At 35.8% G+C, this 24,624-nt stretch overlaps 1 long non-coding RNA gene across 2 annotated transcripts in view; it reads right to left on the bottom strand.

Moving 5' to 3' along the window:
• The window catches only part of LOC146405628 (uncharacterized), a 412,568-nt gene that overhangs the window by 252,953 nt on the left and 134,991 nt on the right, over positions 1-24,624 (bottom strand). For both annotated transcript variants that reach the window (XR_014838233.1, XR_014838232.1), the window contains one exon: positions 441-516. This is a non-coding gene — a long non-coding RNA (uncharacterized LOC146405628). The remainder of the gene's footprint in view (positions 1-440; positions 517-24,624) is intronic.

The following is a 24,624-nucleotide window of genomic DNA, read 5'->3' as shown; positions in this document are numbered from 1 at the left end:
GACACCTTAGGTTTTGTGTATGTGTGTGTATGTGTTTTAAATGGCCACACCCGTGCCATATGTAAGTTCCTGGGCCAGAGATTGAATCTAAGCCAAAACTGAGACCTATGCCACATCTTTTAACCCACTGCATCGGGCTGGGGACTGAACCCATGCCTCCCCAGCAACCCAAGCTCCTATGGTCATATTCCCAATCCACTGCACCACAGTAGGAACTCCTTGAGTTTTTGTCATAAGTCATCCCTCTTGCTAGAAAACATACATTTTTTAATATGTTTAACTCCTGATTCAACAGCCCAATCTAAAAGTACCAGTAGTCAATTCACATAGTTCCTACAGACTCTGATAATACAGGTTTACAGTCGAAAAGTATTGCAAGAATATACAAACAAGGTGTTATGGAGACATGGAGCTCTTCTGGAGACATGTAATTCACTCACCATCTGTCCTGAGGATGCTTCCAATGAGAAGGCTGTGGCTTGGGGTGTCCAGAGTGTAAATGATTCCTTCTGAGTCCTAAAGGTTCAGATACAGAAATAAGAAATTTTGGCGGTCAGGAGTGATGCAGTTTTAGGTGGGTTAAACAGAGTAGGACTATTGATAAGGTAACACTGTGGCAGTAAGTGATAGGAGGTACAAGATAAAGAAGAGGATAGAGGGTGCAGGCAACTCCCTGTATCCTATCATTTGACTTTGTGGGTGAGAGTGTGGGTTCTAGAACCAGACTGGATGGATTTGAAGTTTGAACCCAGTGCTTATCAAGAGCATCACCTTGAAAAATCAAACTTTTGTGCCTAGTCATCATTACCCATTAAATGGGGAATATTAATTGGCTTGCCTTTTAAAAGTTTTTGTAAAAATGAGGTAGTACTTGTGGCATACTTAGAATAATACCTAAAATGTAGTAGGCAGAGATTAGATATTAGCTGTTGTTATCATTGCCTTCAGTTTCAATGTCAGGTTAAGGAGCAAAGGACTAGGACTGTGAAGGCTCGTGTTAGGGTTGCTTTCTTTCTCAGTCTCACAGCCTTCAATGCCATACCATTTCTATCACTATTTTTATAATACAAATACATGCATAAAAAAGGTCAAGGTCTATTTTCCCTTTCTTACCCTAAACTAGGGTTAGGAGATGAGTTCCTAAAGTGATAGAGACAAAAGCTTTTCCTTCCTCTGTATTTGCCATCTATCAGTTAAGAGACCCAAGAAAGGGAAAGATTTATTTAAGTCAAGGATATTCTTATGATATAACTTCTCTTAGAGATGACAAACTCCTTGATGTCAAAATCCTGATATCTTGGTATTCGCACTACCCAGAATAATTCCTTGCTCAAAGTGGCAGATTATATACACACACAAGTGTCAAATGATTGAGTCATTGAAAGATGACAAAGATGGGAAGAAATCTGGCACTGAAAGAATAAAACTTAACAGGGAGCAAGACTTGCAAAACATGATTTGGTTAATTCAAAAAATGCATTGAGACAAATAGAAATTATCAACAAGAGAAAGTGAAATCATCTGGAAAGAAGGAATGAAAGATATTAGCCTAAAACAAGAAGGGTGCCTGGAGTGAGGAGGGAATGAAGCAGAAACATAAAGAAACAGAATAGAAAGAGACAAGGAAGATAAGATGGTAGAAAACAGGTATGGGAGGCAGTCACAGAGTTTTATAGGAAGATAAAAACAGTAGTTTGAAACAGCTGGGTTTTTGGCAGCCAGGAAACAGATAATAACAGACGTGACAAGCATGGAGCTGCAATGACTGTCTATTCACAGACTATTTGTGATTCACTGATGCAGCTATTTCATAAGAGATTTGAAAAACTACTTAGAGAAAATTGAGAATATTGTACACATAAGACTTTTTTGTGGTTCATCATGATTACTTTCTTTTTCTTATAATATATACAACTATTCTAAACTATGGCAATAATCTTCCTTCAAATTTCTGTGTAAATTGTTTTATTCTATATAAAAAGCACATCAGATTGGAAATGTGTGGAAGGGATGTTTCTCAGTATTCAGTTTTATATCCCTGAAGCTAATTCCACTTCTATGCCAAGTAGATGTTGGAAATTTTCCACTGACTATTACACAAATTTCAAAAAGCCAAACCATTGAGTCAGAGGACAGTTTATGGCCCATTAACAATACATTGGCTCCTCAGAACTGTAAACACAGCCTTATGGATCTTAATGTAATTGTTTAGGACGAGTGTGTTGGCAAGAACTGTTAGAGTCTGTTAACACAGTCTGGAAAGCAATGTGTTTTAAGCAAATCTGCAAAATGTTACCAACTCATTAAGCTAAGGGCTTTATGGCTCAGTGTTCTAAAATGATTCTTTGAGACACTTCTGAACAAGGCTATATATCCATTTCTGGTTGTACCATGATTGATGTGTATATAAAAGGGGCTGACTACATTTCTCCTTGCGTTATGCTGATGATGTTTCAACATTAGTATTGCCCTTTTTCTAAAACATTATTCTTTCTTTCTCTTATACAACTAAAAGACTGCAGAGAAGTACTTAAATATATTCTGTGGAATAGATTTTGCTGTATTTAAATATAGTATAGGGAATGATGGTGTTAATGCAAATGTGCTCCCCTCTCCTTCATGCTCCTTTCAAGTTCACTTTACCATAGACATTGGCAATTGGAAAGAACTTTAGATATCGTAGTCCAAACTCCTGGAAGCAATGCTTTCTAAGCATTTCTGTTGAACAGACTAAAATTTAATACATTTCAAGGGAAGCGGTCTCATTTCAGTGTTTTCAGTTGCAAATAGAAGAAACTCAACTCATACAAGGGGAATTTATTCTTAAGACTGAATAATTCAGCTCTTTTTCTCATTCATGGCATGAATGGTTTGAAGGTTTCAAACTATGTTTCCATCTCTCTTCACCTGGGCTAGGGCTGGAATCAAGCTACAGCTGCCAGCTTATGCCACAGCCACAGCATCGCCAGATCCAAGCTACATCTGTGACCTGTGCTGCAGCTTGCAGCAATGCTGGATCCCTTAACCTACCAAGCGAAGCCAGGGATCAAACCTATATCTTCATAGGTACTAGTAGGGTTCTTAACCTGCTGAGCCACAACTGGAACTCCACATTTTTTTTTTTTAAATGAATACTTAGTATGTTAGAACCAGTCAAAATTGGTGTTAGTGATTGGGAGGGGGAAGTCCAAGATAGTCATTATTTTTATTCTTTTTAAAATATATTTTAGTTGAATACTTGCTATCCATTTGTTTTTCCTTTCATCTCTACAGCAACATTGAATCAGAAAAACGAAATTACATCTACATCTAGTTAAAATATCTATGTTCTTCATCTATCAATCTATTGATCTATCTATCAGTCAGTCTATCTTCAAAATGGATGTATGAAGCTTGGGCAGAAGGAGATAGATGAAATCACATCTTGGAAATAACTTGGAATAAATTAAATTCTAAAGAGTATCTTATGTAGGATAGGGTACATGTTTCCATTGAACCTGAGGTTATAGAGAACAATGCTTTTCTTTTTATATACATTCTTCCAATTGTGAAAAAAAAAAAAGTCCAATGGCATATAATACCTTGACCCTGTCAGCTTGCATACATCTAGTCTTGCCAATACAGTTATTTGAAATTAAACTGACTTTGAAATGCTTAATTGGAATTCTTGAATTGCTGAGCTGACTCACAGGCCAATTGATTGCATGTCTCCCAAAGGGTAACTCTTGGCCACAGGCCTCCAAAATGTTAATTTCTTTACTGCCTAAAACACTAAAGACTAAAAGATCGTGAATTGACCTTCTGCCTAACTCAGTTATTCATTTACAGCATACTTACATCACACATTATTACACAACAATCACAGATACCCTGGTGTTCAATTCAGAATGTCTGACCTAATTAATTAGCCCTAATATTTACTTTAAGGGGAAATGACTTCCCCTTTTCCAAAATCTTTGAAATCTGTAGAGTAGAAGTGATAGTGGTCAATAGCAATATTCGTTGAGCAGAAGCCCTAGGAGCAATGCTGACAATAAAGTTTTTGAGTCTAATTTGGGAGACATTTGCCTTTCTCTCACTTCTAGACTTGCCACGTCTTTATAGACATTGTGGGCTGGGCAAGAGTGTAATGTAGTACATAATTACTTTTGAAAATTAACCAGGCATTCTGAGCCTTAAAAGAAGTTAAGTTTGCATTAGTGAAATGTTATTTGAAAGGTTACTTATATATTTATTTATTAAAAATGGATAAAATGAAGGATATGGCCTCCACTACAAAATTTCTAATCAAAAGGAGAAATATCCCACAAATGAAAAAAAAAAAAAATACATGGGAAACAGGCTGGCAGTAGCTTTTTTAAATTATGCCAATTAGAAATGGGATTTTCCTCCTCTTAAAAAACACAGATGGATGAAACAGACATCTGCTTTTATTTTTGCCATCTACTAATTTCCAAATCAAAAGCAGTCTAAAGATTTGTGAGATAAAGAAACATACTTGAAGCATGACAAGTTTACTTGACTGGCTTATCACTTTAAATATATACTCTCCATATATTTTTTCATGATTTTATTTATTTGATTATCTATCACAAAAAGAAAATTGGCTTCATTTATTTTCAAAACTGATCATAAAATGAAATTACCACTCAAATTCCAAATATCTAGCAAATCAGAGGATCTCTATCTGGCTCCAAGCCTGAGCTTACTACCTACTGCTTATTTTAAAATATAACCAAACGGGAGTTCCCGTCGTGGCGCAGTGGTTAACGAATCCGACTAGGAACCATGAGGTTGCAGGTTCGGTCCTTGCCCTTGCTCAGTGGGTTAACGATCTGGCATTGCCATGAGCCGTGAGCTGCGGTGTAGGTCGCAGATGCAGCTCGGATCCCATGTTGCTGTGGCTCTGGTGTAGGCCAGCGGCTACAGCTCCGATTCGACCCCTAGCCTGGGAACCTCCATATGCGCGGGAGTGGCCCAAGAAATAGCAAAAAAGACAAAAAAAGAATATATATATATATATATAACCAAACAGAACCATTCATCTCTAGGTATCTTCTTATACTTTGCCACTTCCATGCCTCTGTTAATTCTGGTCTGTTGTTCTGAAAAAACTTCTCTAACTTCCTAGAGCCAAAATGTTAAGATCTTTTGAAATCCCTTCAAATGCCTCTTTTTCCACCACCATTCATTGTTGGAGGAGAAGAATTACATAATTAAGATGAGAAGTACACTATTCTTGTTCTGGGGAGGGGCTTTAAAGTAAAAGTAGTTATGAGGCTGCTAAGATACACTAAGGAAAAGACAGTGATAACTTGGACTAGAGAAAAATAAATGGAAAAGGAGAGAAATAAGCATATTCAATATATAGTTTGAAAGTAGAATCAACTGGTCTTACTCATGAATTGGATATAGACATGAATAAAGAGGAAAAATCAAATAATTCTTCCTTCAACCCAATAATAGGGTATTATTGGTTCTTCCCTCCCTCCCTTCCACATGACTTCCTTCCTTCCTTCTTTCTTTCGGCTTGTCAAAAATGAGAAAGGCTAGGAAAGAAAACATTTTATGGTAAAATCAAGAAATCATTTTAGGTCATATTAAGTTTGCAATGTCTATTTCTAATAGATTTTTATCCATATTGATGGAACAGGAAGTCAAGTGGGTATGAATTGGGATCTCAGAGGAGAGAGTCAAAACTAGAATTATAAATAAGATAAATGATATTATATAAGTAATTTAAAAAGTTGTGAGAACAGAGACAGTCGACCTCAGGAGATATGTAGAGAGAAGAGAGGATTTTTTTTTTTTTTTGTCTTGTCTTTTTGCTATTTCTTTGGGCCGCTCCCGCGGCACATGGAGGTTCCCAGGCTAGGGGTCGAATCGGAGCTGTAGCCACTGGCCTACACCAGAGCCACAGCAAAGCGGGATCCGAGCCTTGTCTGCAACCTACACCACAGCTCACGGCAATGCCAGATCGTTAACCCACTGAGCAAGGACAGGGACCGAACCCGCAACCTCATGGTTCCTAGTCGGATTCGTTAACCACTGCGCCACGACGGGAACTCCCAGAAGAGAGGATTCTAAAAAGACCAGTAAGGTAAGAAGAAGAAAGAGTGACTGCTGACCAGTGTCTAATGCTGCTGAGAGGCTAAGAAAATATGGAAAAGTATTCAGTAATTTTGGCAACATGGAGATCATCTGAATCTCTGACAAGGGCACTGGACAAGGAATGTTGGGAAGGGAAGCATGGATGTAACTGGTAGAATTATAAATTGAAGGTCATAAAATGAAGAAAAAATACATTTAACACAGAGGAAAGATGAAAATAGGCAGAAGTTTGCAGACAATGTGGTGCTGATGCAGATTTCTTTTTAAATATGGAAGCACATGTTACATTAATAAGAATGATCCAGTCAAGGGGGTAAGATTGGTAAGACAAGGAACAAGTATTTGGAACAGTATTTGGAAAGATTGTGAGAATTAGACTCTGAGCACAAATAAGGAGGTGCTGGCCTTAGCTAGTAGGGAAGGCAGTCCTCCATCTTATTAGGAAGAAAAGATGCATGTGCCGGTAGAGCGTAGATTTGATAGGGGAATATGAAAGGTCTCAAATTTAATCGCTTCTTTTTTCTCAGAGAGGTGCTAATGCCTATGTGGAAAGTGCAGAAAGTAGACCTCAAGACTGAAGGAATGGGAATTTATGAAAGAATTGTCTCTCAAAGTTGGAAAGTAAGCTTACTGCAGAAGAAGAAAATTTCATGGGGCAGTATTGGGTGCTCAACTGAGATCTGAAAGAGAAACTGCTCCATTTGACTCTGTGATTTTCTTCATACACATTCAACTGCACCTGGAAAGATGCAGAAGAAATCAGATGACTATTTATTTATTTTTAGGGCTGAACCCAAGACGTTCCTAGGCTAGGGGTTGAATCTGAGCTACCGCTGCTGGCCTACACCACATCCACAGCAATGCCGGATCCCAGCCACATCTGTGACCTACACCACAACTCATGGCAATGCCGGATCCATAACCCATTGAGCAAGGCTAGGGATCACATCCGCATTCTCATGAATACTATTCAGATTTGTTTTGGCTGAGACACAACTGGAACTCCCAGAAATCAAATGACTTTTAATGTTACATTATAGTTAATTATTTATGTATCTTTTCTTTATATAATAAAGTAATAAAGAAACAATACGGGAAACAACATAGGGAAACTATAAAATTCACATCTGTTCTCCCAGCACATTATAATGCCTTAATAAATTTATCAATGCATTTTAGAATGAATAAACATTTTCCTTGCTACCTTTGTAATTAAAAAAGTAAAATATCATTATTAATCACGATAAAAATAAACATAAACAGAATAGTCAGGTTTTTAAACAGATTTTAAAGTGCAGTGTCTTTTTTTCTTTTTTTGCATTAATTTGAGTCTCTCAAGAAGTTTAGAGGCTATATCATATTGAATCTTCCAAAATAATATCCCAAGGTGAGGAAGAGCAAGAGTGCCTGAGAGGCCAGAGAAAGTTGAGACAGAACATTTCAGCAGAGAGTCTCACTGGACTGTAAGCTAAGTAATGCTTAGTTGTGTGCTGGGTTTCTTACTGGTAATGCCAAAATGAATCATCAAATAGATGAAATTGCTATGCCTGTTTTTCAGACAATAACACCTAACGTTAATCTTGATGTGGAAAATGTCAGCATATTAGCAGAAACCCCAACATTTAAAAACAAATTGCTATTCAGTTTTTACAGTAACTTCTAGTTAAAATATTGACATAATTCATAGTAAACATAATGGTCTTTAGAAAACATGTTTTCCAGGCTTATTGCTTTAAAACTAAAACGTGTATATATTCATGGTAGTTGCTATTAAGCAACATAGAACTATTAACTTTTACTTTGGGAAATGAAATCTGAAAGTTGTTATGTTTCCTTTTAGTTGGCCTTAATGCCATCCAAGTGATTGATACTGTTCTCAAACACTCTTACGCTTGAGAGTTTGTCTTTACCTGAAAAAAAAATAAAAGACCCCAAATAAAAATGATGAATGGAAAAAAAAAACCTGCTAGTTATTTGTGGAATTATTTGAATTTCTTTTCCCTATCTTTATGCCCATAGAGAATAGAATACATTTAAGTACTTAACATTGATCCTATTAAATGAAACTTTGAAAAGAAATTTACAGCAACAATGATGGACCTAGAGATTATCGCCTAAATTAAGTCAGACAGAAAAAAGTAAATACTATATGATATCACTTACATGTAACAAATAGTACAAAGTAACTTATTTACAAAATAAAAACAGATTCATAGACATAGGCAACAAATTTATGGTTACCAAAGGGGAAGGGTGTGGGGAGGCATAAATTGGGAATATGGGATTAACAGATGCATATTACCATATGTAAAATACAAAAAAAGGATTTACTGTACAGCACAGGGAACTATACTCAGTATCTTCCAATAACTTATAATAGAAAAGAAGAGAACAAAAAGAACATATATAACCACTATGGAATACAGTTTGGAGGTACCTCAGAAAACTAAATATAGACTATCGTTTGACCCAGCAATCTCATTCTTGGGCATGTATCCAGACAAAACTTTCCTTGAAAAGGACACATGCACCTGCATGTTCATTGCAGTACTATTCACAATAGCCAAGACTTGGAAACAACCCAAATGTCTATCGACAGATGAATGGATTAAGAAGATGTGGTATATGTATACAATGGAATACTCAGCCATAAAAAAGAACAAAAGAATGCCATTTGCTGCAACATGGATGCAACTAGAGACTCTCATACTAAGTAAAGTAAGTCAGAAAGAGGAAGACAAATACCATATGATATCGCTTATATCTGGAATCTAATATATGGCACAAATGAACCTTTCCACAGAAAAGAAAATCATGGACATGGAGAAAAGACTTGCGGTTGCCAAGGAGGGGGGAGTGAGATGGATTGGGAATTTGGAGTTAATACATGCAAACTGTTGCCTTTGGAATGGATAAGCAATGAGATCTTGCTGTATAGCACTGGGAACTATCTCTAGTCACTTATGATGGAGCATAATAATGTGAAAAAAAAGAATGTATGTATGTATGTATGACTGGGTCACTTTTCTGTATAGTAGAAAATTGAAAGAACACTGTAAACTAGCTATAATGGAAAAAATAAAAATCATTTAAAAAAGAATATATATATATATATATGAATTTATGTATAACTGAATCACTTGGCTGTGTACCTGAAACTAGCACAATGCTATAAATCAACTACACCTCAATAAAAATAAATAAAAATTTCAAACTTAAAAAAAGTGAAAGATAATTTCTTTGCTTATGAAAATATACCATGGTATTATCACTTTATGTTGTTTATATACTTATCAATTGAATTCTTGAACATGCACACAACCAAATTCTATCGTTCATTCAATTTATGTTTACTGACTACTCATCATATGAGTGGTGATATTATGGAGATGTAGCAGTGAACAATAAACAAAAGGTGATGTAACATAGAAACTGATGTTTAGATTGGATGTTTAGATTGGATGGTGAAGTAAATGCCTTACTGAGGAGATAATACCTAAGCTAAGATCTGAATGATAAAAAGGAGCGTTGTATGAAAAGTCTGAGTGGAGACTGTTCCAAACAGAGGTAGTAGAAGGTAAATTCACAATTTCCCTCTGGGGATGAATAAATAGCAAGCATGAGATCCACAAGTCAAGCATGTACCAGTATAATTAAAATTTAGGAGAAGAGTGGTATGAGAAGAGATGAAATGAGGCCAACACAGTGGCAGACCAGGTAGAGGATCAGGACTAGGCCAAATTAAGATATGTTTTAGTCTGAGTGCAGAGAGTAGCCACTGTGAGGGTTTCACACAGAGGATAATGTGATTGTACTGATTTTTGTCTATGAACAATGGATTAAAGACATGTCCAAGAGAAATCCAGGAGGTCAGCTGGGGGTTGTTGCAGTAGTCTGCATGGGCAATCAGTGAGGGTAGTTTGAATAGGCTGGTAACACTGGAGATTGAGAGACAGTGGATGGACATGGAAGGTGTTGGAGGTAGAGCGGGCAAGATACAAAAGGATTGTCTATTAGAGGTGGTGATGAAGGAAAGGGGAAGCCTTGGGTTGTTAATTTAAAAGAGAAAAAAAATGTATGTGTATGGGTATATTGTTGATAATTTATATTTTAAAACGTTAAAATTTGTGATATCAAATTTCATTCTCTCATAACAATTTTGAGGGCAAAATATAATTTTGACATACTTGAACTAATTTTGATTTGTTAGTGATTCCAATGGAAAAAAAATTGTTGAGGAAAAAGTAAAATAAAATTTATTAAAAATATAATTTAAATTGTTTCTAATCTCTTTAGCATTCATCTGTGCCATTAGCCATCATATGTTTTATTATTTAAACCTATTTCTTACAGATTTATGGATATATAATTGACATACAGCACTATATAAGTTTAAAGGGTATAGCATAATGATTTGACTTTTATTGTGAAATAATTATCTCAATAAGTTTAGAAGTTCCCATTGTGGTGCAGCGGAAACGAATCCAACTAGGAACCATGAGGTTGCAGGTTCAATCCCTGGCCTCGCTCAGTGAGTTGAGGATCCAGTGTTGCTGTGAGCTGTGGGGTCGGTCGCAGATGTGGCTTGGATCTGGCATTACTGTGACTGTGGCATAAGCCAGCAGCTACAGCTCTGATTAGACCCCTAGCTTGGGAACATCCATATGCCACGGTTGTGGCCCTAAAAAATCAAAAGACAAAAAAAAAAGTTTAGTGAGCATGCATTATCTCATATAGATAACACAATTAAAGAAATAGAAAAAAATACTTTTTCTTATGATGAGAACTGTTAGGATTTACTCACTTAACTTTTATAGATAACATATAGATAACATAATTACATAGTTAATTATGATTATTATGGTGTGCAATATACCTCTAGTACTTACTTATCTTATAACTGGGAATTTGTACCTTTTCACTGCCTTCATCCAACGCCCCACCACCACTACTCCCTTTCCTCCAGCAACCAAAAATCTCATTTCTCTATCTACAATTTTGCATGTTTGTTTGTTTTTGATGTACAATTGACCTACAACACTATTAGTTCCCGTTACATAACATAGTGATTGGATACTTCTATACATTTCCAAATGATTACCATGGTAAGTCTAATTATAATATGTCTTCATACAAAGATATTACATAGTTATTGACTACATTCTTCACACAGTACATTTTATACCTGTGGCTCATTGATTTTGCAACTAGAAGTTTATATGTCGTCTCCCTCACCTGTTTCTTCTCTACCCCAACCCCATCACCTCTAGCAGCCACCTGTTTTCTGTATCTATAACTACTGTTTCTTTTATGTTTTTTTTTTGATACCACATATAGGTTAAATCACACTGTATTTGCCTTTCTCCAGTCTGACTTATTTCACTTAGCATAATACTCTAAAGGTACATCCATGTTGTTGCAAATGGCAAAATTTCATTCTTTTTTTATGATTAATATTCCATTGTATACAGATACTGCTTCCTCTCTTCATCTACTGAGGCACTCAGGTCTCTTCAATGTCTTGGCTATTGTAAATAATGCTGCAATGAACATAGGGGTTCATATATTTTCTAATTAGTTTATGTTTTGTTCAGATAAATACTCTGGAATGGCATTGCTGGATCATCCCTTTAATATTTTGAGAAATCTCCATACTGCTTTTAATAGTGGCTGCATCAGTTTATGTCCCACCAATAGCACACAAAGTTTTCCTTTTCTCTGCATCCTCATCAACATTTGTTTATTGTCTTTTTGATAACAGTCATTCTGACAATTATGGCATGATATCTCATTGTGGTTTTGACTTGCATTTCCTTGATGATTAATGATGCTTAACATCTTTTCATGTGCATGTTGGCCATTTCTATGTCTCCTTTAAAAATGTCTATTCATATCTTCTGTCCAGTTTTTAATTGAGTGTTTTTTCTTTTGATGTTGAGTTCTACGAGTTATTTGTATGTTTTGAATATTACCACCTCACTGGGCATATCATTTGAAAATATCTTCCCCATTCAGTAGGTGGTCATTTAATTTTGTGGATAGGTTCCCTTGCTGTGCAAAAGCTTTTCAGCTTGATGTAGTCCCATTTGTTTATTTTTGCTTTTATTTAACTTGCCTGTGGCAGCATATCCAAAAGATATTACTAAGACCAGGGTCAAAGAGTGTACTGCCTATATTTTCTTCTGGAAAACATGATTTCAGGCCCTACATTTAATGCTTCAATCCATTTTGAATTTATGTTTGTGTACAGTGTGAGAGAGTAGCCTGGTTTGCTTCTTTCACATTATAGCTGTCAAATTCCCAATACTATTTCTGAAGAGGCTGTCTTTTCCCCATTGTATATACTTACCTTCTTTGCCATATATTAATTTCCTATATAATATAGATTTCTTCCTATATATTCTATTCTTTTTGATGAGACTGTAAATGGGATTGTTCCTTCAATTTCTATTTCTGATAATTTGTTAGTGTATAGAAATGAAACAGATTTATTTATATTAATTTTGTATCCCAAAACTTTACCAAATTTAATGGTGAGCACTATTAGTTTTTGGTGGTGTATTTAAGGATATTCTCTGCACAGAATCACTGCACCTGCAAACCGTGACAGTTTACTTTCCTTCCAATTTGAATTCCTTTTATTTCTTTTTATTGTCTAATTGCTATGGCTAGAACTTCCAACTCTATGTTGAATAAAATGGGAAAGAAGGCTTATACTTGACTTGCCCTTTATTTTAGAGGAAATGTTTCAGCTTTTCATCATTGAGTATAATGTTAAATGTGAGCTTGTCATAAATGGCCTTTGTTACGTTGAAGTATCTTTTCTCTATACTCATTTTGTTGAGGGTTTTAATAAAAAATGAACAAACTTTGTAAAAATCTTTTTCGTCATCTATTGAGATGATCATCTGATTCTTATTCTTCAACTTTATAATGTGGGGTATCAAATTGATTGATTGGCAGATATTGAAGCATCCTTGCATTCCTGGAATAAATCCCACTTGATCATGGTGTATGATCATTTTAAGGTATTGTTGAGTTTGATTTGCTAGTATTTTGTTGAGGACTTTTACATCTATATCCTCAGTGATGAAATGTTCTTTCCTTTGCAATTTGTTGGAAACCATTTAAGAAGGGTGAGTGTCAACTTTTCTCTACAAGTTTGGCACAGTTTACCTGTAAAGCCATCTGGTCCTGCACACTTGTTTGTTGGGAGTTTTTTAAATTACTGATTCAATTTCATTACTGGTAATTGGTCTAGTCATTTGTTTTCTGTTTCTTCTTAGTTCAGTTGTGGGAGATTGTATATTTCTAGGAATTTGTTCACTGTTTCTAGGTTGTCCACTTTATTGTCATATCGTTTATAGTAATCTATTATGACTCTTTGTATTTCTGTGATGTCAGATGTAATTTCTTTTTCATTTCTGATTTTACTGATGTGGGCCCTCTTTTTTTCTTGATGAGTCTTGCTAAAGGTTTAACAATTTTGTTTATCTTTTCAAAGGACCAGATCTTCGTTTCACTGACCTTTTCTACTTTTTGTTTATATTTAATTTTTTTCTGCCCTTGTCTCTATATTTCCCTTCTACTAACTTTGGTTTTGCTTGCTATTCTTTTTATAGTTCCTTAAGCTATAAGTTAGGTTGTTTGAGATTCTTCTTTTTTGTACCCTGAGGTAAACTTGTATCACTATAAATGTCCCTGTCAGAACTGTTTTTGTAAAATCTCATAGGTTTTGGATTACTGTGTTTGTATTTTCATTGTCTCCAGGTATTTTTTGTTTAGATTAGATTTTTGGCTTGTGGTTACCATGAGATTTATATATAGCAAACTATATATTTATGGGATAATTTGAAGTTGATAATCTCTTAAATATATTTTAAAATAAAATTTAAAAACTCAGCATTTTTATTCTCATCATTTTAACAGTTTTTGATATATTTTACATCCTTTTTGTCTTATTTAACCCTGAGCTACTTATTGTGAATGTAAATGATTTTACTAATTTTGTCTTTTAATCTTCTACTAACATTATACATGGTTACATTTCTATCTTTACTGTATATTTGCCTTTATCAATGACATCTTGGTGTGGTCTTCTTTGGGTTAATCTTATTTAGACCTCCTATTTCCTGGACCTGCTGTTTTTGGTGTCATATCCATAAAAATCACTGCCAAAACCAATATCAAAGAGGATTTTCTCTGTTTTCTTCTAGGAGTTTGATGGTCTCAGGTCTTACATTTAATTCTTTAATCCATTTTGGGTTAACTTTTTGTGAGTGATGTAGGAGTTCAATTTCATTTTTTGCATGTGAGTGTCCAGTTTTCCCAAGGCCATTTATTGAAGAGACTATCCTGTCCCCATTGAGTATTCTTGGCTCCTTCATCAAATATTTGTTGACCATATATGTGAGGGTTTATTTCTGGGCTCTCTATTCTGTTCCATTGTTCTACGTGTCTGTTTTTATGCCAGTACCATATTGGTTTTGATTACTAACTTTGTAATATAATTTAAAACCAGAAGTGTGACACCTCTAGCTTTGTTCTTCCTCATGATTTCTTTGGATATTCTGCATCTTTTATTGTTCCATACAAACTTCCAGATAATTCTTTCCATTTTTGTGAAAAATGTCACTGGAATTTTCATTTGGATCTCCACACAAATTTTTAGTATGGTTATTTTAATAGTATTCATTCTTCTAATACATGGTCACATAGTATCTTCCAATATGTTTATGTCTTCAAATTTTTTCATCAATGTATCATGTTTTTCAGCTTACAGACCTTTTATATTTTGGTTAAATTTATTCCTAATGTTACATTGTTTTTAAAATTATAAATGGGATTGTTTTATTTTTTTCAGATAATTGGTTTTGGTGTATGCATACACAAATGATTTTCATATGTTGATTTTATATCTTTCAACTTTACTGATTAAATGTTGTACTTTGAAAAATCTCAACAAACACAGAAAAAACATTTGACCAAAATCCAATATACATTCATGATAAAAACTCAGTAAATGGGGTCAGATAGTGGAGCTTTATTTGATTCCTTTGGCAGAGTTTGTCTCATTCTTCATTATCTGTGTAGCTTTGAGTTTGCATTCATGCATTTGAAGGAATAAACATCTTTTCTGTGTTTACAGACTGATTTTGGCAAGTAATGACCTTATTTTACTGGTTCTGCATCCAGGATTTCATTCAAGTGGGGCTGGAATCAGATGACATGGCTGTTGCTGACTCTGTAGTTAGGTTTGCTGTTGGCAGGCCTGTTACCAGTGTTGTGGGCAGGCATGGTTCCTGCAAAGTTTCTGGTAGACATGACTGCTTCAGGAGTTTGACTGAGCAGGGGCCATTTCTGGGTCCACAGTGAAGACCACAGAGAGTGGGCCTGATGCCAGGGGACACAGATGGGTGTGACTCTCATTGGGTTCCTGAATGGGCTCCTTCTTGATGTCTGTGAGCAGCCTGTCATAAATGGCCTTTATTATGTTGAAGTATGTTTCCCCTATACCCTCCTTGTTGGGCACAGACTGGGGCTGGAGCCAGGTCATAGGGCTGCTTCAGAATCTGTAGTCAGTAGTAAGGTCCTCAGGCCTGTTAGCAGACCAATGGATAGCCATGTATCCCACAGGTCTGTGTGAGAACAGAACTGACTCCAGACTAGACAGGTGGTAGAGTGGGGCTAGAGCCAAGTGACAGGGCTGCTTGAGGGTCCACAGTTGGGTCCATGGCTAGATATCCTCTTATTGGGGGCATGGACAGTATGGCTCCTCAAGGGTCCCTAGGGTGGATGGCCTGGTTGTAGGACCATGACCAAGCAGTACTGGATCTGAGTCCATAGGGGTCCAAGTGCTTTTGATCTATAGGCAGGACCACATTTGTTGAGTCTGTCACCAAGGTTTAGGCCTACCTTCCTAAAGCATCTCTTGTAGGTCTTAGGCTTCACTAGGATTCAACAACCCTCTACCTGGATTTCGGATCTCTCACAAAAGCACTTTTGTCTGTGAATTTCTTCCAGACGATTGTCTATGTTGGAAAAAGTGAACTAGGGTCCTCCTCCTGTTCTGCCATCAAGTTGACATTCTAATTAACAGATTTTTTTTTTACTATAATTTTAGATACTGTCTTATTCTCTGATGTGTGGATGCTGAAGAGCAAAACTTAGTACCCTGAAGAACTATATTCTGTGTACTTCATTGTATTTTTATATTAGTCCTAATATTCTTTGCTATGCATTGAATAAAATCCAAGTTGGTCTAATCATTTCATCAAACTAATGAAAAAGATGGAAATAGGGAAGATTGTTGTGCAAATACATTTAGTATTTTTTTTTCTACTTAGAGCTTTATTAGCTCTTATACCCTATGAATCAATGAAATTATAATCTAGCCTTTGGATTTAAGGAAAAAATTTTGTGAAAATATCAAATAAAAGAATATCTTTATTTTTTATTTTATTTTATTTTTTTGTCTTTTGTCATTTTAGGGCCGCACCCATGACATATGGAGGTTCCGCCAACCTATGCTACAGCCAGAGCAATGTGGGATCCAAGCTGAGTCTGCAACCTACACTGCAGCTCACAGCAACGCCAGATCCTTAACCCAATGAGCAAGGACATGGATCGAACCAGTGCCCTCATGGATACCAGTCGGGTTTGCTAACCACTCAGCCATGATGGGAACTCCAAGAATGTCTTTAAAGAGTACTCCAGAGGAACAAGTCCTTATCAAGCAAGAATGTTCTTCATCTGTACCTTTTTTTTTGGGGGGGGAGGGGTATTTTTAAATCAAGCAAAAGCTTTTAGTCTATCTTTGTTCTAAAAAATAATCAGCTCTTGGAGTTCCCATCGTGGCGCAGTGGTTAACAAATCCGACTGGAACCATGAGGTTGAGGGTTTGATCCCTGGCCTTACTCAGTGGGTTAAGGATCCTACGTTGACGTGAGCTGTGGTGTAGGCCCATAGCTACAGCTCCGATTAGACCCCTAGCCTGGGAATCTCCATACGCCAAGAGAAGCAGCCCTAGAAAAGGCAAAAAGACCAAAAAAAAAAAAAAAAAATCAGCTCTGTACTTTTAATACTTTACAGTGGTTTGAATCAAAGGAGTTGTGAATTATATTTACTAAATGTTATCTAGGCTTACCTTTTGGCAGATATGATGTACTGATATCACCAGAATTTTAAAGCAAATGGTGCTAGCAAGATTTTTATTTGGTGATCATCTTTCTTAGAGAAGGAGATAGATTCATAATTAACCTGCTTATGTTCCTCTCTGATGTTATGCTGTATATATTCTTTTGCATAGATATAAAAAAATCTTACTTAAAAGACTTTATCCTTTGTTTTGAGGGAGGCAAGAGTGGTTGGAAGTGAATATTTTTCCTAACAGATAAAACTTTCCTAGAGAGGCAAATTTTAAATTGTGGCACTCTGCTATTGGTGAAAGGTGCATTTAAGCTAACTTCAGATCAGCAAATCTTACATTTCACCCCTAAGGGAGATGCTTTGCAGTTACCTTGTGTGTGTACCCACATGGAAGTTCATTACCAACATCTGGTATTTCCATTCAAGAAATCAATAGAAACTATGAAGCCTGTGTGACAGTAATCTTTTCTATTGATAATCATGGGGTGGAGCATATATAAAGTACTTTTAGGGAGAAAAGGTGTTAAGTAGTAGATTTACAGCAGTGTAACTGGCAGCTTTCTGGGGTGGCCACATCGATATCTGAGCTTGCTGTAATGGAATTTTCTACGATGCTTCCAGGCAGAAGTGATATTTAGACACGAACTTAATCATCAACCAGTTACTGCCTTCACCAAGGAAATTTCCCATGGGAAATGAAGGATTTGGCCTAGATCTTCTCTTATTTTCTTTCAGGGCACTCATAACTGATGGAAAGCTGCCTGGTTGTGAAGAGGTGGTTCACTCAGAGTAGGATGCTACTGAGGACCAGAGTTTGGGGTCTAGTCTCGCATAGAATTTTATTTGAGGACCTCATATAATGTATCTAACTGCTGTGTTATCATAAGAAATCAGTCGTACTCACATGATTATGTAACTAGTATATTGATTTTTCTCAATTATCAGAAATAAGCCGTTGGCTCTCCAGAGAAATGCACTATGAGGTGTTTAGTAGTCTAAGGCAGCCTAAAGCATTTCTTATAAAAGGCTTGGTCTTGGATTTGAATTTAAAATTGTCATTAAGATCTATTAACTTTCTCATTATGAGTCAACTATACCTATGCAGGGACAGATAAAGAACAAAACTTTGATTTCTCTAAAGATGTTTTGTTGCTTCTTTTCTTCCTCTATTTACCAAAGGAAAATAAGTAAGAAATCTCCCTCCTGGTTCTTATCTCTTTGAGGTTGTTTAAGAATAGAGATTTACCTGAATGACAGGAATAACCAGTGAAACTTCCTAGGCTCATGAGCTGAGCAGTAGAGTAGGGACTCAGGTAATTTGTTTTTCAAACATCCTTTCTATTTATTTAATATGTAATGATGGCCAGAACCTGGATTACAAGAGGCCTCTACTCAGGGCCCAATCATCTCCATATATTTATGGGGTATCTATCACCTTTGCATCTAAAGTCAAGGACTCCTGTCTTGATAGATAGATCATATTCAATATTATATTAATAATTACAATTTTAGTTAACTATATACATATTTCTCTTTTTACATCTGCACCTGTGGCATATGGAAGTTCCCAGGCTAGGGGTTGAATTGGAGCTGCAGCTGAGGCCAACACAACAGCCACAGCAACACCAGATCCGAGCCACATTTGCAACCTATTCTGCAGCTTGTGGCAACACCAGATCCTTAACCCACTGAGTGAGGCCAGGGATCGAATCCACACCCTCACGGACAGTCTTGGGTTCTTAACCTGCTGAGCCACAATAGGAACTCCTACATTAACTATATTATCTACTTTAACCTTCACTTTGTACTTAACGTTTTTAGTTAAATCCTTTCTCTGCCACCATTTTAAGGAATTCCAAAGGAGACTTTAAACTTTACATATGTTTTTGACTATTGAAATAATTTCCTGTTTTTAAAGATGCACGTCAGCTTTCCATATGTGTAAACAGTATTTTCATAGCACTCTTGAACTTGAGAATGAGTCATTACAAGTATTATTGGAATGAAAAGTGGGGGAGGAAGACCTATTCTCTGAGATGATAAAAATTAATCCCCAAAAATCCTCTCTATGAAAATACATGCACATTTTTCTTTTCAAGCTTCAGAAATTGGTACAGTGATTTGAACATTCCTGCATAATCAAATTAAGACATATAAGAATGATTAACAACAAACTATTTATCAAGAGCCATATTTATTCCAGCCATTTTTCTTCTTTCTTTCATTTCCCTTTGCTCCTTTCTATGCTTTATGATTTTTGCTCATCTTCATCTTTATCTGTCTCAAGCCTTATCCTGTTTTGCCTGTCCCTATGCAATTCACTCTTTTAAAAATGGGAACATTTTTTAAAGTTCACTTAAGTTTAGAGCTATGGTCTCAGAAATTTATACATATGACATCCTTTCACAATTTTTTTAAAAAAGGAATAAAATTTCAGCAAGCATCTGTCCCATTTTTGTTTGAAATTTGGCAAACATATTTTCAAAAGTCCATGTTAATGTGTATAACACAGTCGTCTTTATGTTGTCAAGATAAACACCACCAGCAGCAATTCCTTCCTTAAAAGCAGTTTTCCATATGGTTCAACATCAGGAGTGATCTTTGTCCGATCCAATTTCAATACATTTATATTGCTAACTAGTCAACATTATATCATCACAGAGTTTCTTCTCCATGTGAGGATTTGCTAAATATATTTCAGTTTTTCCAGACCTTTATCTGATCATATTAGAGAGTTTGTGACCAGAACTATTTTTGTTTTAACATTTAGAATTCATGTTGAATGACATACTTATATTAAAAGTTATAGCTATAACTCATGGGAATAAAAACTTAACATAAAGCTGTACCTTATTCTGACAATATGTATTTATCATGTTGCTATTATTTGTCTAAAACTTGGATTTTAATTCACATTATGAAAGATTTTATTTAGAATCCTTTTAGTGGTCAAGTAGAATTTCTTTAAAAGAAGTATTGATTTCCCCAGTAATTTTATGATGATACAACTGTGTAAAATTAGAAAATCCATGTTAGACTTCTAATATGGCAATACGGTGACCAGTCTCCTCTAAACTGCCGTGAGATTTACTGTCCATATCAAATGACATTTGAAAATGCAGACCTATGCTGTTCTTTAGTAATTTTTACTTGTTCTCAAGTTTTAATTTCAACTTGATCCTACAATGCTCAATATACTTCTGGCAAGTTAGTAGATACTTAAATGCTGTATGTATATTGATTGATTTCCTAAAAAGACCTATATTTAAAGTTTGCACTAACTCTCCTAAAATGAATCAACTGGAGCCAAAATTGTGAAATGTGGCTGTCTTCCTTAATCAAGGTAATCAGGTAAATACCAAACCTCACTCTCTTCTACAAACACAGCTTTTTTGGTAATTTTTACTAAGTGATGAGAAAGAGACAAAGCCTTAAGATTGCAAAACAAATACTTTGCATCTGTGTAATTCAATGTGCTCTTACAGTATAGCTGCCAATTGAAAAATCTAATGTGTACCAGGCATGGCAACTGCTTTATAGATATTATCTTTTTTTTTTTTTTAATCACAGGCTTTTGAGACAAATTTCTTAGGTTTAGATACCAACTCCCAACTACCACTTACTAGCTGTATGCTTTTACTAATCCTTTGTACCTCAGTTTCTTAATCTGTATCAGAACAGGATTCAAAAGGCTATTGTGAGAAATAATCAAGATATTTACATAACCAAGAATTTAGCTAGCATTCTGTGTGGCACATTTAAGTGCTTAATAACTGTTAGATTTCATTTACATTACTCCTAAGAAATACCCTGAAAAGTAAAGGTATTTTTCCAAGTGTGCAGATAAAGAAACAGGCTGAAGGAAAAAAAGAAAAAAGAAAAAATATATACACATATACTGTACACACACATACCACTCAAGTTTGAAGTGTGGATTTTTTTTCAATCAGTAGTACTACAGTACTACACAAATGGCTGGTTGAAAATAGGGTTGTAGAAAAACAGATAAGGAGGGCAGAATACAAAGTTACAGGCAGATTTTCAATTGTGCTGATAGCCACGCTCCTTATTCCCCTGAACTAACTGATGAAGATTCATAGACAGCTCTTTCATTTATCAGAATAGCTGAGGTTATATAATGTAACATAAAAGCTCAAGATCTCAATGATTTAAAGCAACTAGAAGTCATTTCTTGCTCATAGTATCTGTCTGTTGTGAGTTGGCCAGAAGCTCTCTTCTTGTCATCATTGTCCTCACTCCCAGACAGGCTGATGGGTTACCCAAATATTCACATGATAGATGAAAGTGAATTCTGTAGGCTTTTGCATGGACATTATATGTTCTGACCCAGAACTGACACATACTTGTACTGCTTACAACTTTTGGGCAAAAACTAGTTATATGGCCACATTCAACTACAAAGATTCAAGAAGTTCAATTCTATCATGAACACTAATGACTACCATAGACCTCATTATTTATTCAATATTAAGTTCTTAAAATATGCCAATCACTTTTCTGGGCAAAAGGGATATAGCAGGGAACAGGCAAGATATGAAATAAACTCCCATGAAGATTAGATTCTAATGTGGGAATAATAAAAAATTGAAAGAATGAAACAAATGAAGAAATGGGTATATGAATTATTAAATAAAAAAATCAGATGTTAAGAAATATGCAAATAATCATGAAAGGGTAATTGCATAGGAAGTAATTTATTGGTTACTTTAGGCTGATGAGCTGAGAAAGTCTCTCTGAAAAGGTGACTTTTGAAACAAGATCTGAATAGCTAAGAACTGTTCACATGAAGATTGGGAGAAAGCTGTCAGAGCAGGGGGTGCAGCAGTGCAATAATTCCAAGGTGGAGTCACATTTGTTGTGTTTGAGCAGAAGGAAGCCAAGTTTAAATGAAATGTGATGGTGGAGGGGATAAGTGTTATGGACAAATGGTAGAGATAAGCTAGGGAAAACTTCTGCATTTTGTTCTGTTGAGAGGAAACTAAAGGATAAAACCCTGAGTAGTATGAACTGGTTTACCATTTTAAAAGAATCTACTGAGAAAGTTTTGTGGAAATGGAGTATGAAGGACTAAGAGAAGATACAGAGAAGGGAGAGGTTTAAGGTAGTTTCAAAAAGGTCCATAAACCTTGCTAATGAATTTAAGTGGGGTGTAGAAATAAAGATGAATCAGGAATCATACCTCAGGATTTTTGGCTTGAACAGCTATTTAGATGGTGAGTTAGTACTAAGATGGGGGAAATCAGGAAAAGAAACATGTTTGTGAGGGTGAATGGGGCAGGAGTAAGGAGTTCTATTATGGTAATGTCAACTTTTAGATGTCTAGTAGACGTCCAAATAGAATACAAAAAACGGCAGTTAGATTAATGAGTTTGGAGACTAGGTTAGATGTAGCGAATATAAATGTGGAATAAATTGTTAACCAGGTGTGATACTTAAAGCCATAGTACCGGATAAGGTAACCTACCTAAACTGTATAGATAGGTGTGTTTCCCTGGTGGGTCAAGGGGTTAAGGATCTGGTGTTGTCACTGCTATGGCTTAGGTCACTGCTGTGGTGTGGGCTCAATCCCTTGCCTAGGAACTTCCACATGCTGTGGGTGTGGCATAAAAATAATAATTAATTGTGTAGATAGGGAAGAAAAAATTGCCCAGCAGTGAGTCCCATGTCACTCTAAAATTTGAATGATTTAAGGAGAAAGAGCAAGAAAAAGACTTAATTAATTATGTGACCAGTGAGTAGGAAAATAATCCATCAGCAAGGAGGAAAAAGGTGTTTGGGGAAGAAATTAGCAGTATGAGATGGTCTAGAGAAGTTAGGTAAAATAAGAACACAGAAGTGTCCACAGGGTTTGACAATATGCAGGTCATTGCTAACCTTACCAAGAGTTATATCTGTGGAATGGAAAAAGGAGACTAATTGAAGTGAATTGGAGAATGCAAAGTAAAGGTAGGGCTTTCAATATAAAAGGCATAAAAGTGGGGTGTTAACTTCATGAGAGTCAATGAAACTATTGACTTAACAGCAAAAAAGCCAAAAACCAAATTGAAAAGTGGGCAAAAGACCTGAATAGACATTTCTCCAAGGAAGATGTATAGATGGCCAACAAGCACATGAAAAAATGCTCAACAACACTGATAATTAGAGGAATGCAAATCAAAACTACCATGAGATATCACCTCATACCAGTTAGAATGGCCATCATTAATAATTCCACAAATAGCAAATGCTATAGAGGGTGTGGAGAATAGGGAACCCTCCTGCACTGTTCGTGAGAATGTAAATTGGTACAACCACTATGGAAAACGGTATGGAGGTACCTTAGAAAACTATACACAGAACTACCATATGACCCAGCAATCCCACTCTTGGGCATGTATCCAGACAAAACTTTCCTTGAAAAATACACATGCACCTGCATGTTCATTGCAGCACTATTCACAATAGCCAAGACTTGGAAACAACCTCAATGTCCATTGACAGATGAATGGATTAAGAAGATGTGGTATATATACACAATGAAATACTAGTCAGCCATAAAAAGGAACAGAAGATGCCATTTGCAGCAACATGGATGAAACTAGAGACTCTCATACTAAATGAAGTAAGTCAGAAAGAGAAAGACAAATACCATAGGATATCACTTATATCTGGAATCTAATATATGGCACAAATGAACCTTTCCACAGAAAAGAAAATCATGGACATGGAGAACAGACTTGTGATTTCCAAAGGGGAGAAGGAAGGAATGGGATGGATTGGGATTTGGGGGTTAATAGATGCAAACTGTTGCCTTTGGAATGGATAAGAAATGGGATCCTACTGTATAGTACTGGGAACTATATCTAGTCACTTATGATGGAGCATGATGGAGGATAATGTGAGAAAAAAGAATATATACATGTATGTGTGACTAGGTCACCCTGCTGTACAGTACAAAATTGACAGAACACTGCAAACCAGCTACAGTGGACAAAATAAAAATCATTATAAAATGAAAAAAAAAAGAAATGTATTTTTATATTGTTTAAGAAATAAGAAATACATATAATTCAACAGAACAGGAGGGAGGGAGGTGAGAGACAGGAGAAAAGTGATGGTTCAGAAAAAGAGTAAGTTTGGAATCAAAGATCTTAAGAAGAATTGGGTATCTAGAATCCATAAAGTAAGTAGATTTCAGGAGGAACAGTTTATTCATAATTACAGGAAGGAAGTACCTGCACAAACAGAAGTTAATTGGTAGATTTGTGGAGGGAAGAGAGACTACTTCTTTTAAAAATTGTAGGTACGAGATAAGGTCATCCTCTGAATGTGAAGGAGGGGAAAGAATATAGGTGGTTATAGGAG

The sequence above is a fragment of the Sus scrofa genome, chromosome 2, assembly GCF_054392235.1.
Source record: "Sus scrofa isolate SSC_HxYL_T2T_F1_AM1 chromosome 2, Sscrofa_HxYL_maternal_Yorkshire_Landrace_v2.0, whole genome shotgun sequence".
In the NCBI taxonomy this organism is placed as follows: Eukaryota; Metazoa; Chordata; class Mammalia; order Artiodactyla; family Suidae; genus Sus; species Sus scrofa.
The sequence above is the reverse complement of the archived record's forward strand: the minus strand, read 5'-3'. Positions and strand labels throughout refer to the sequence as shown.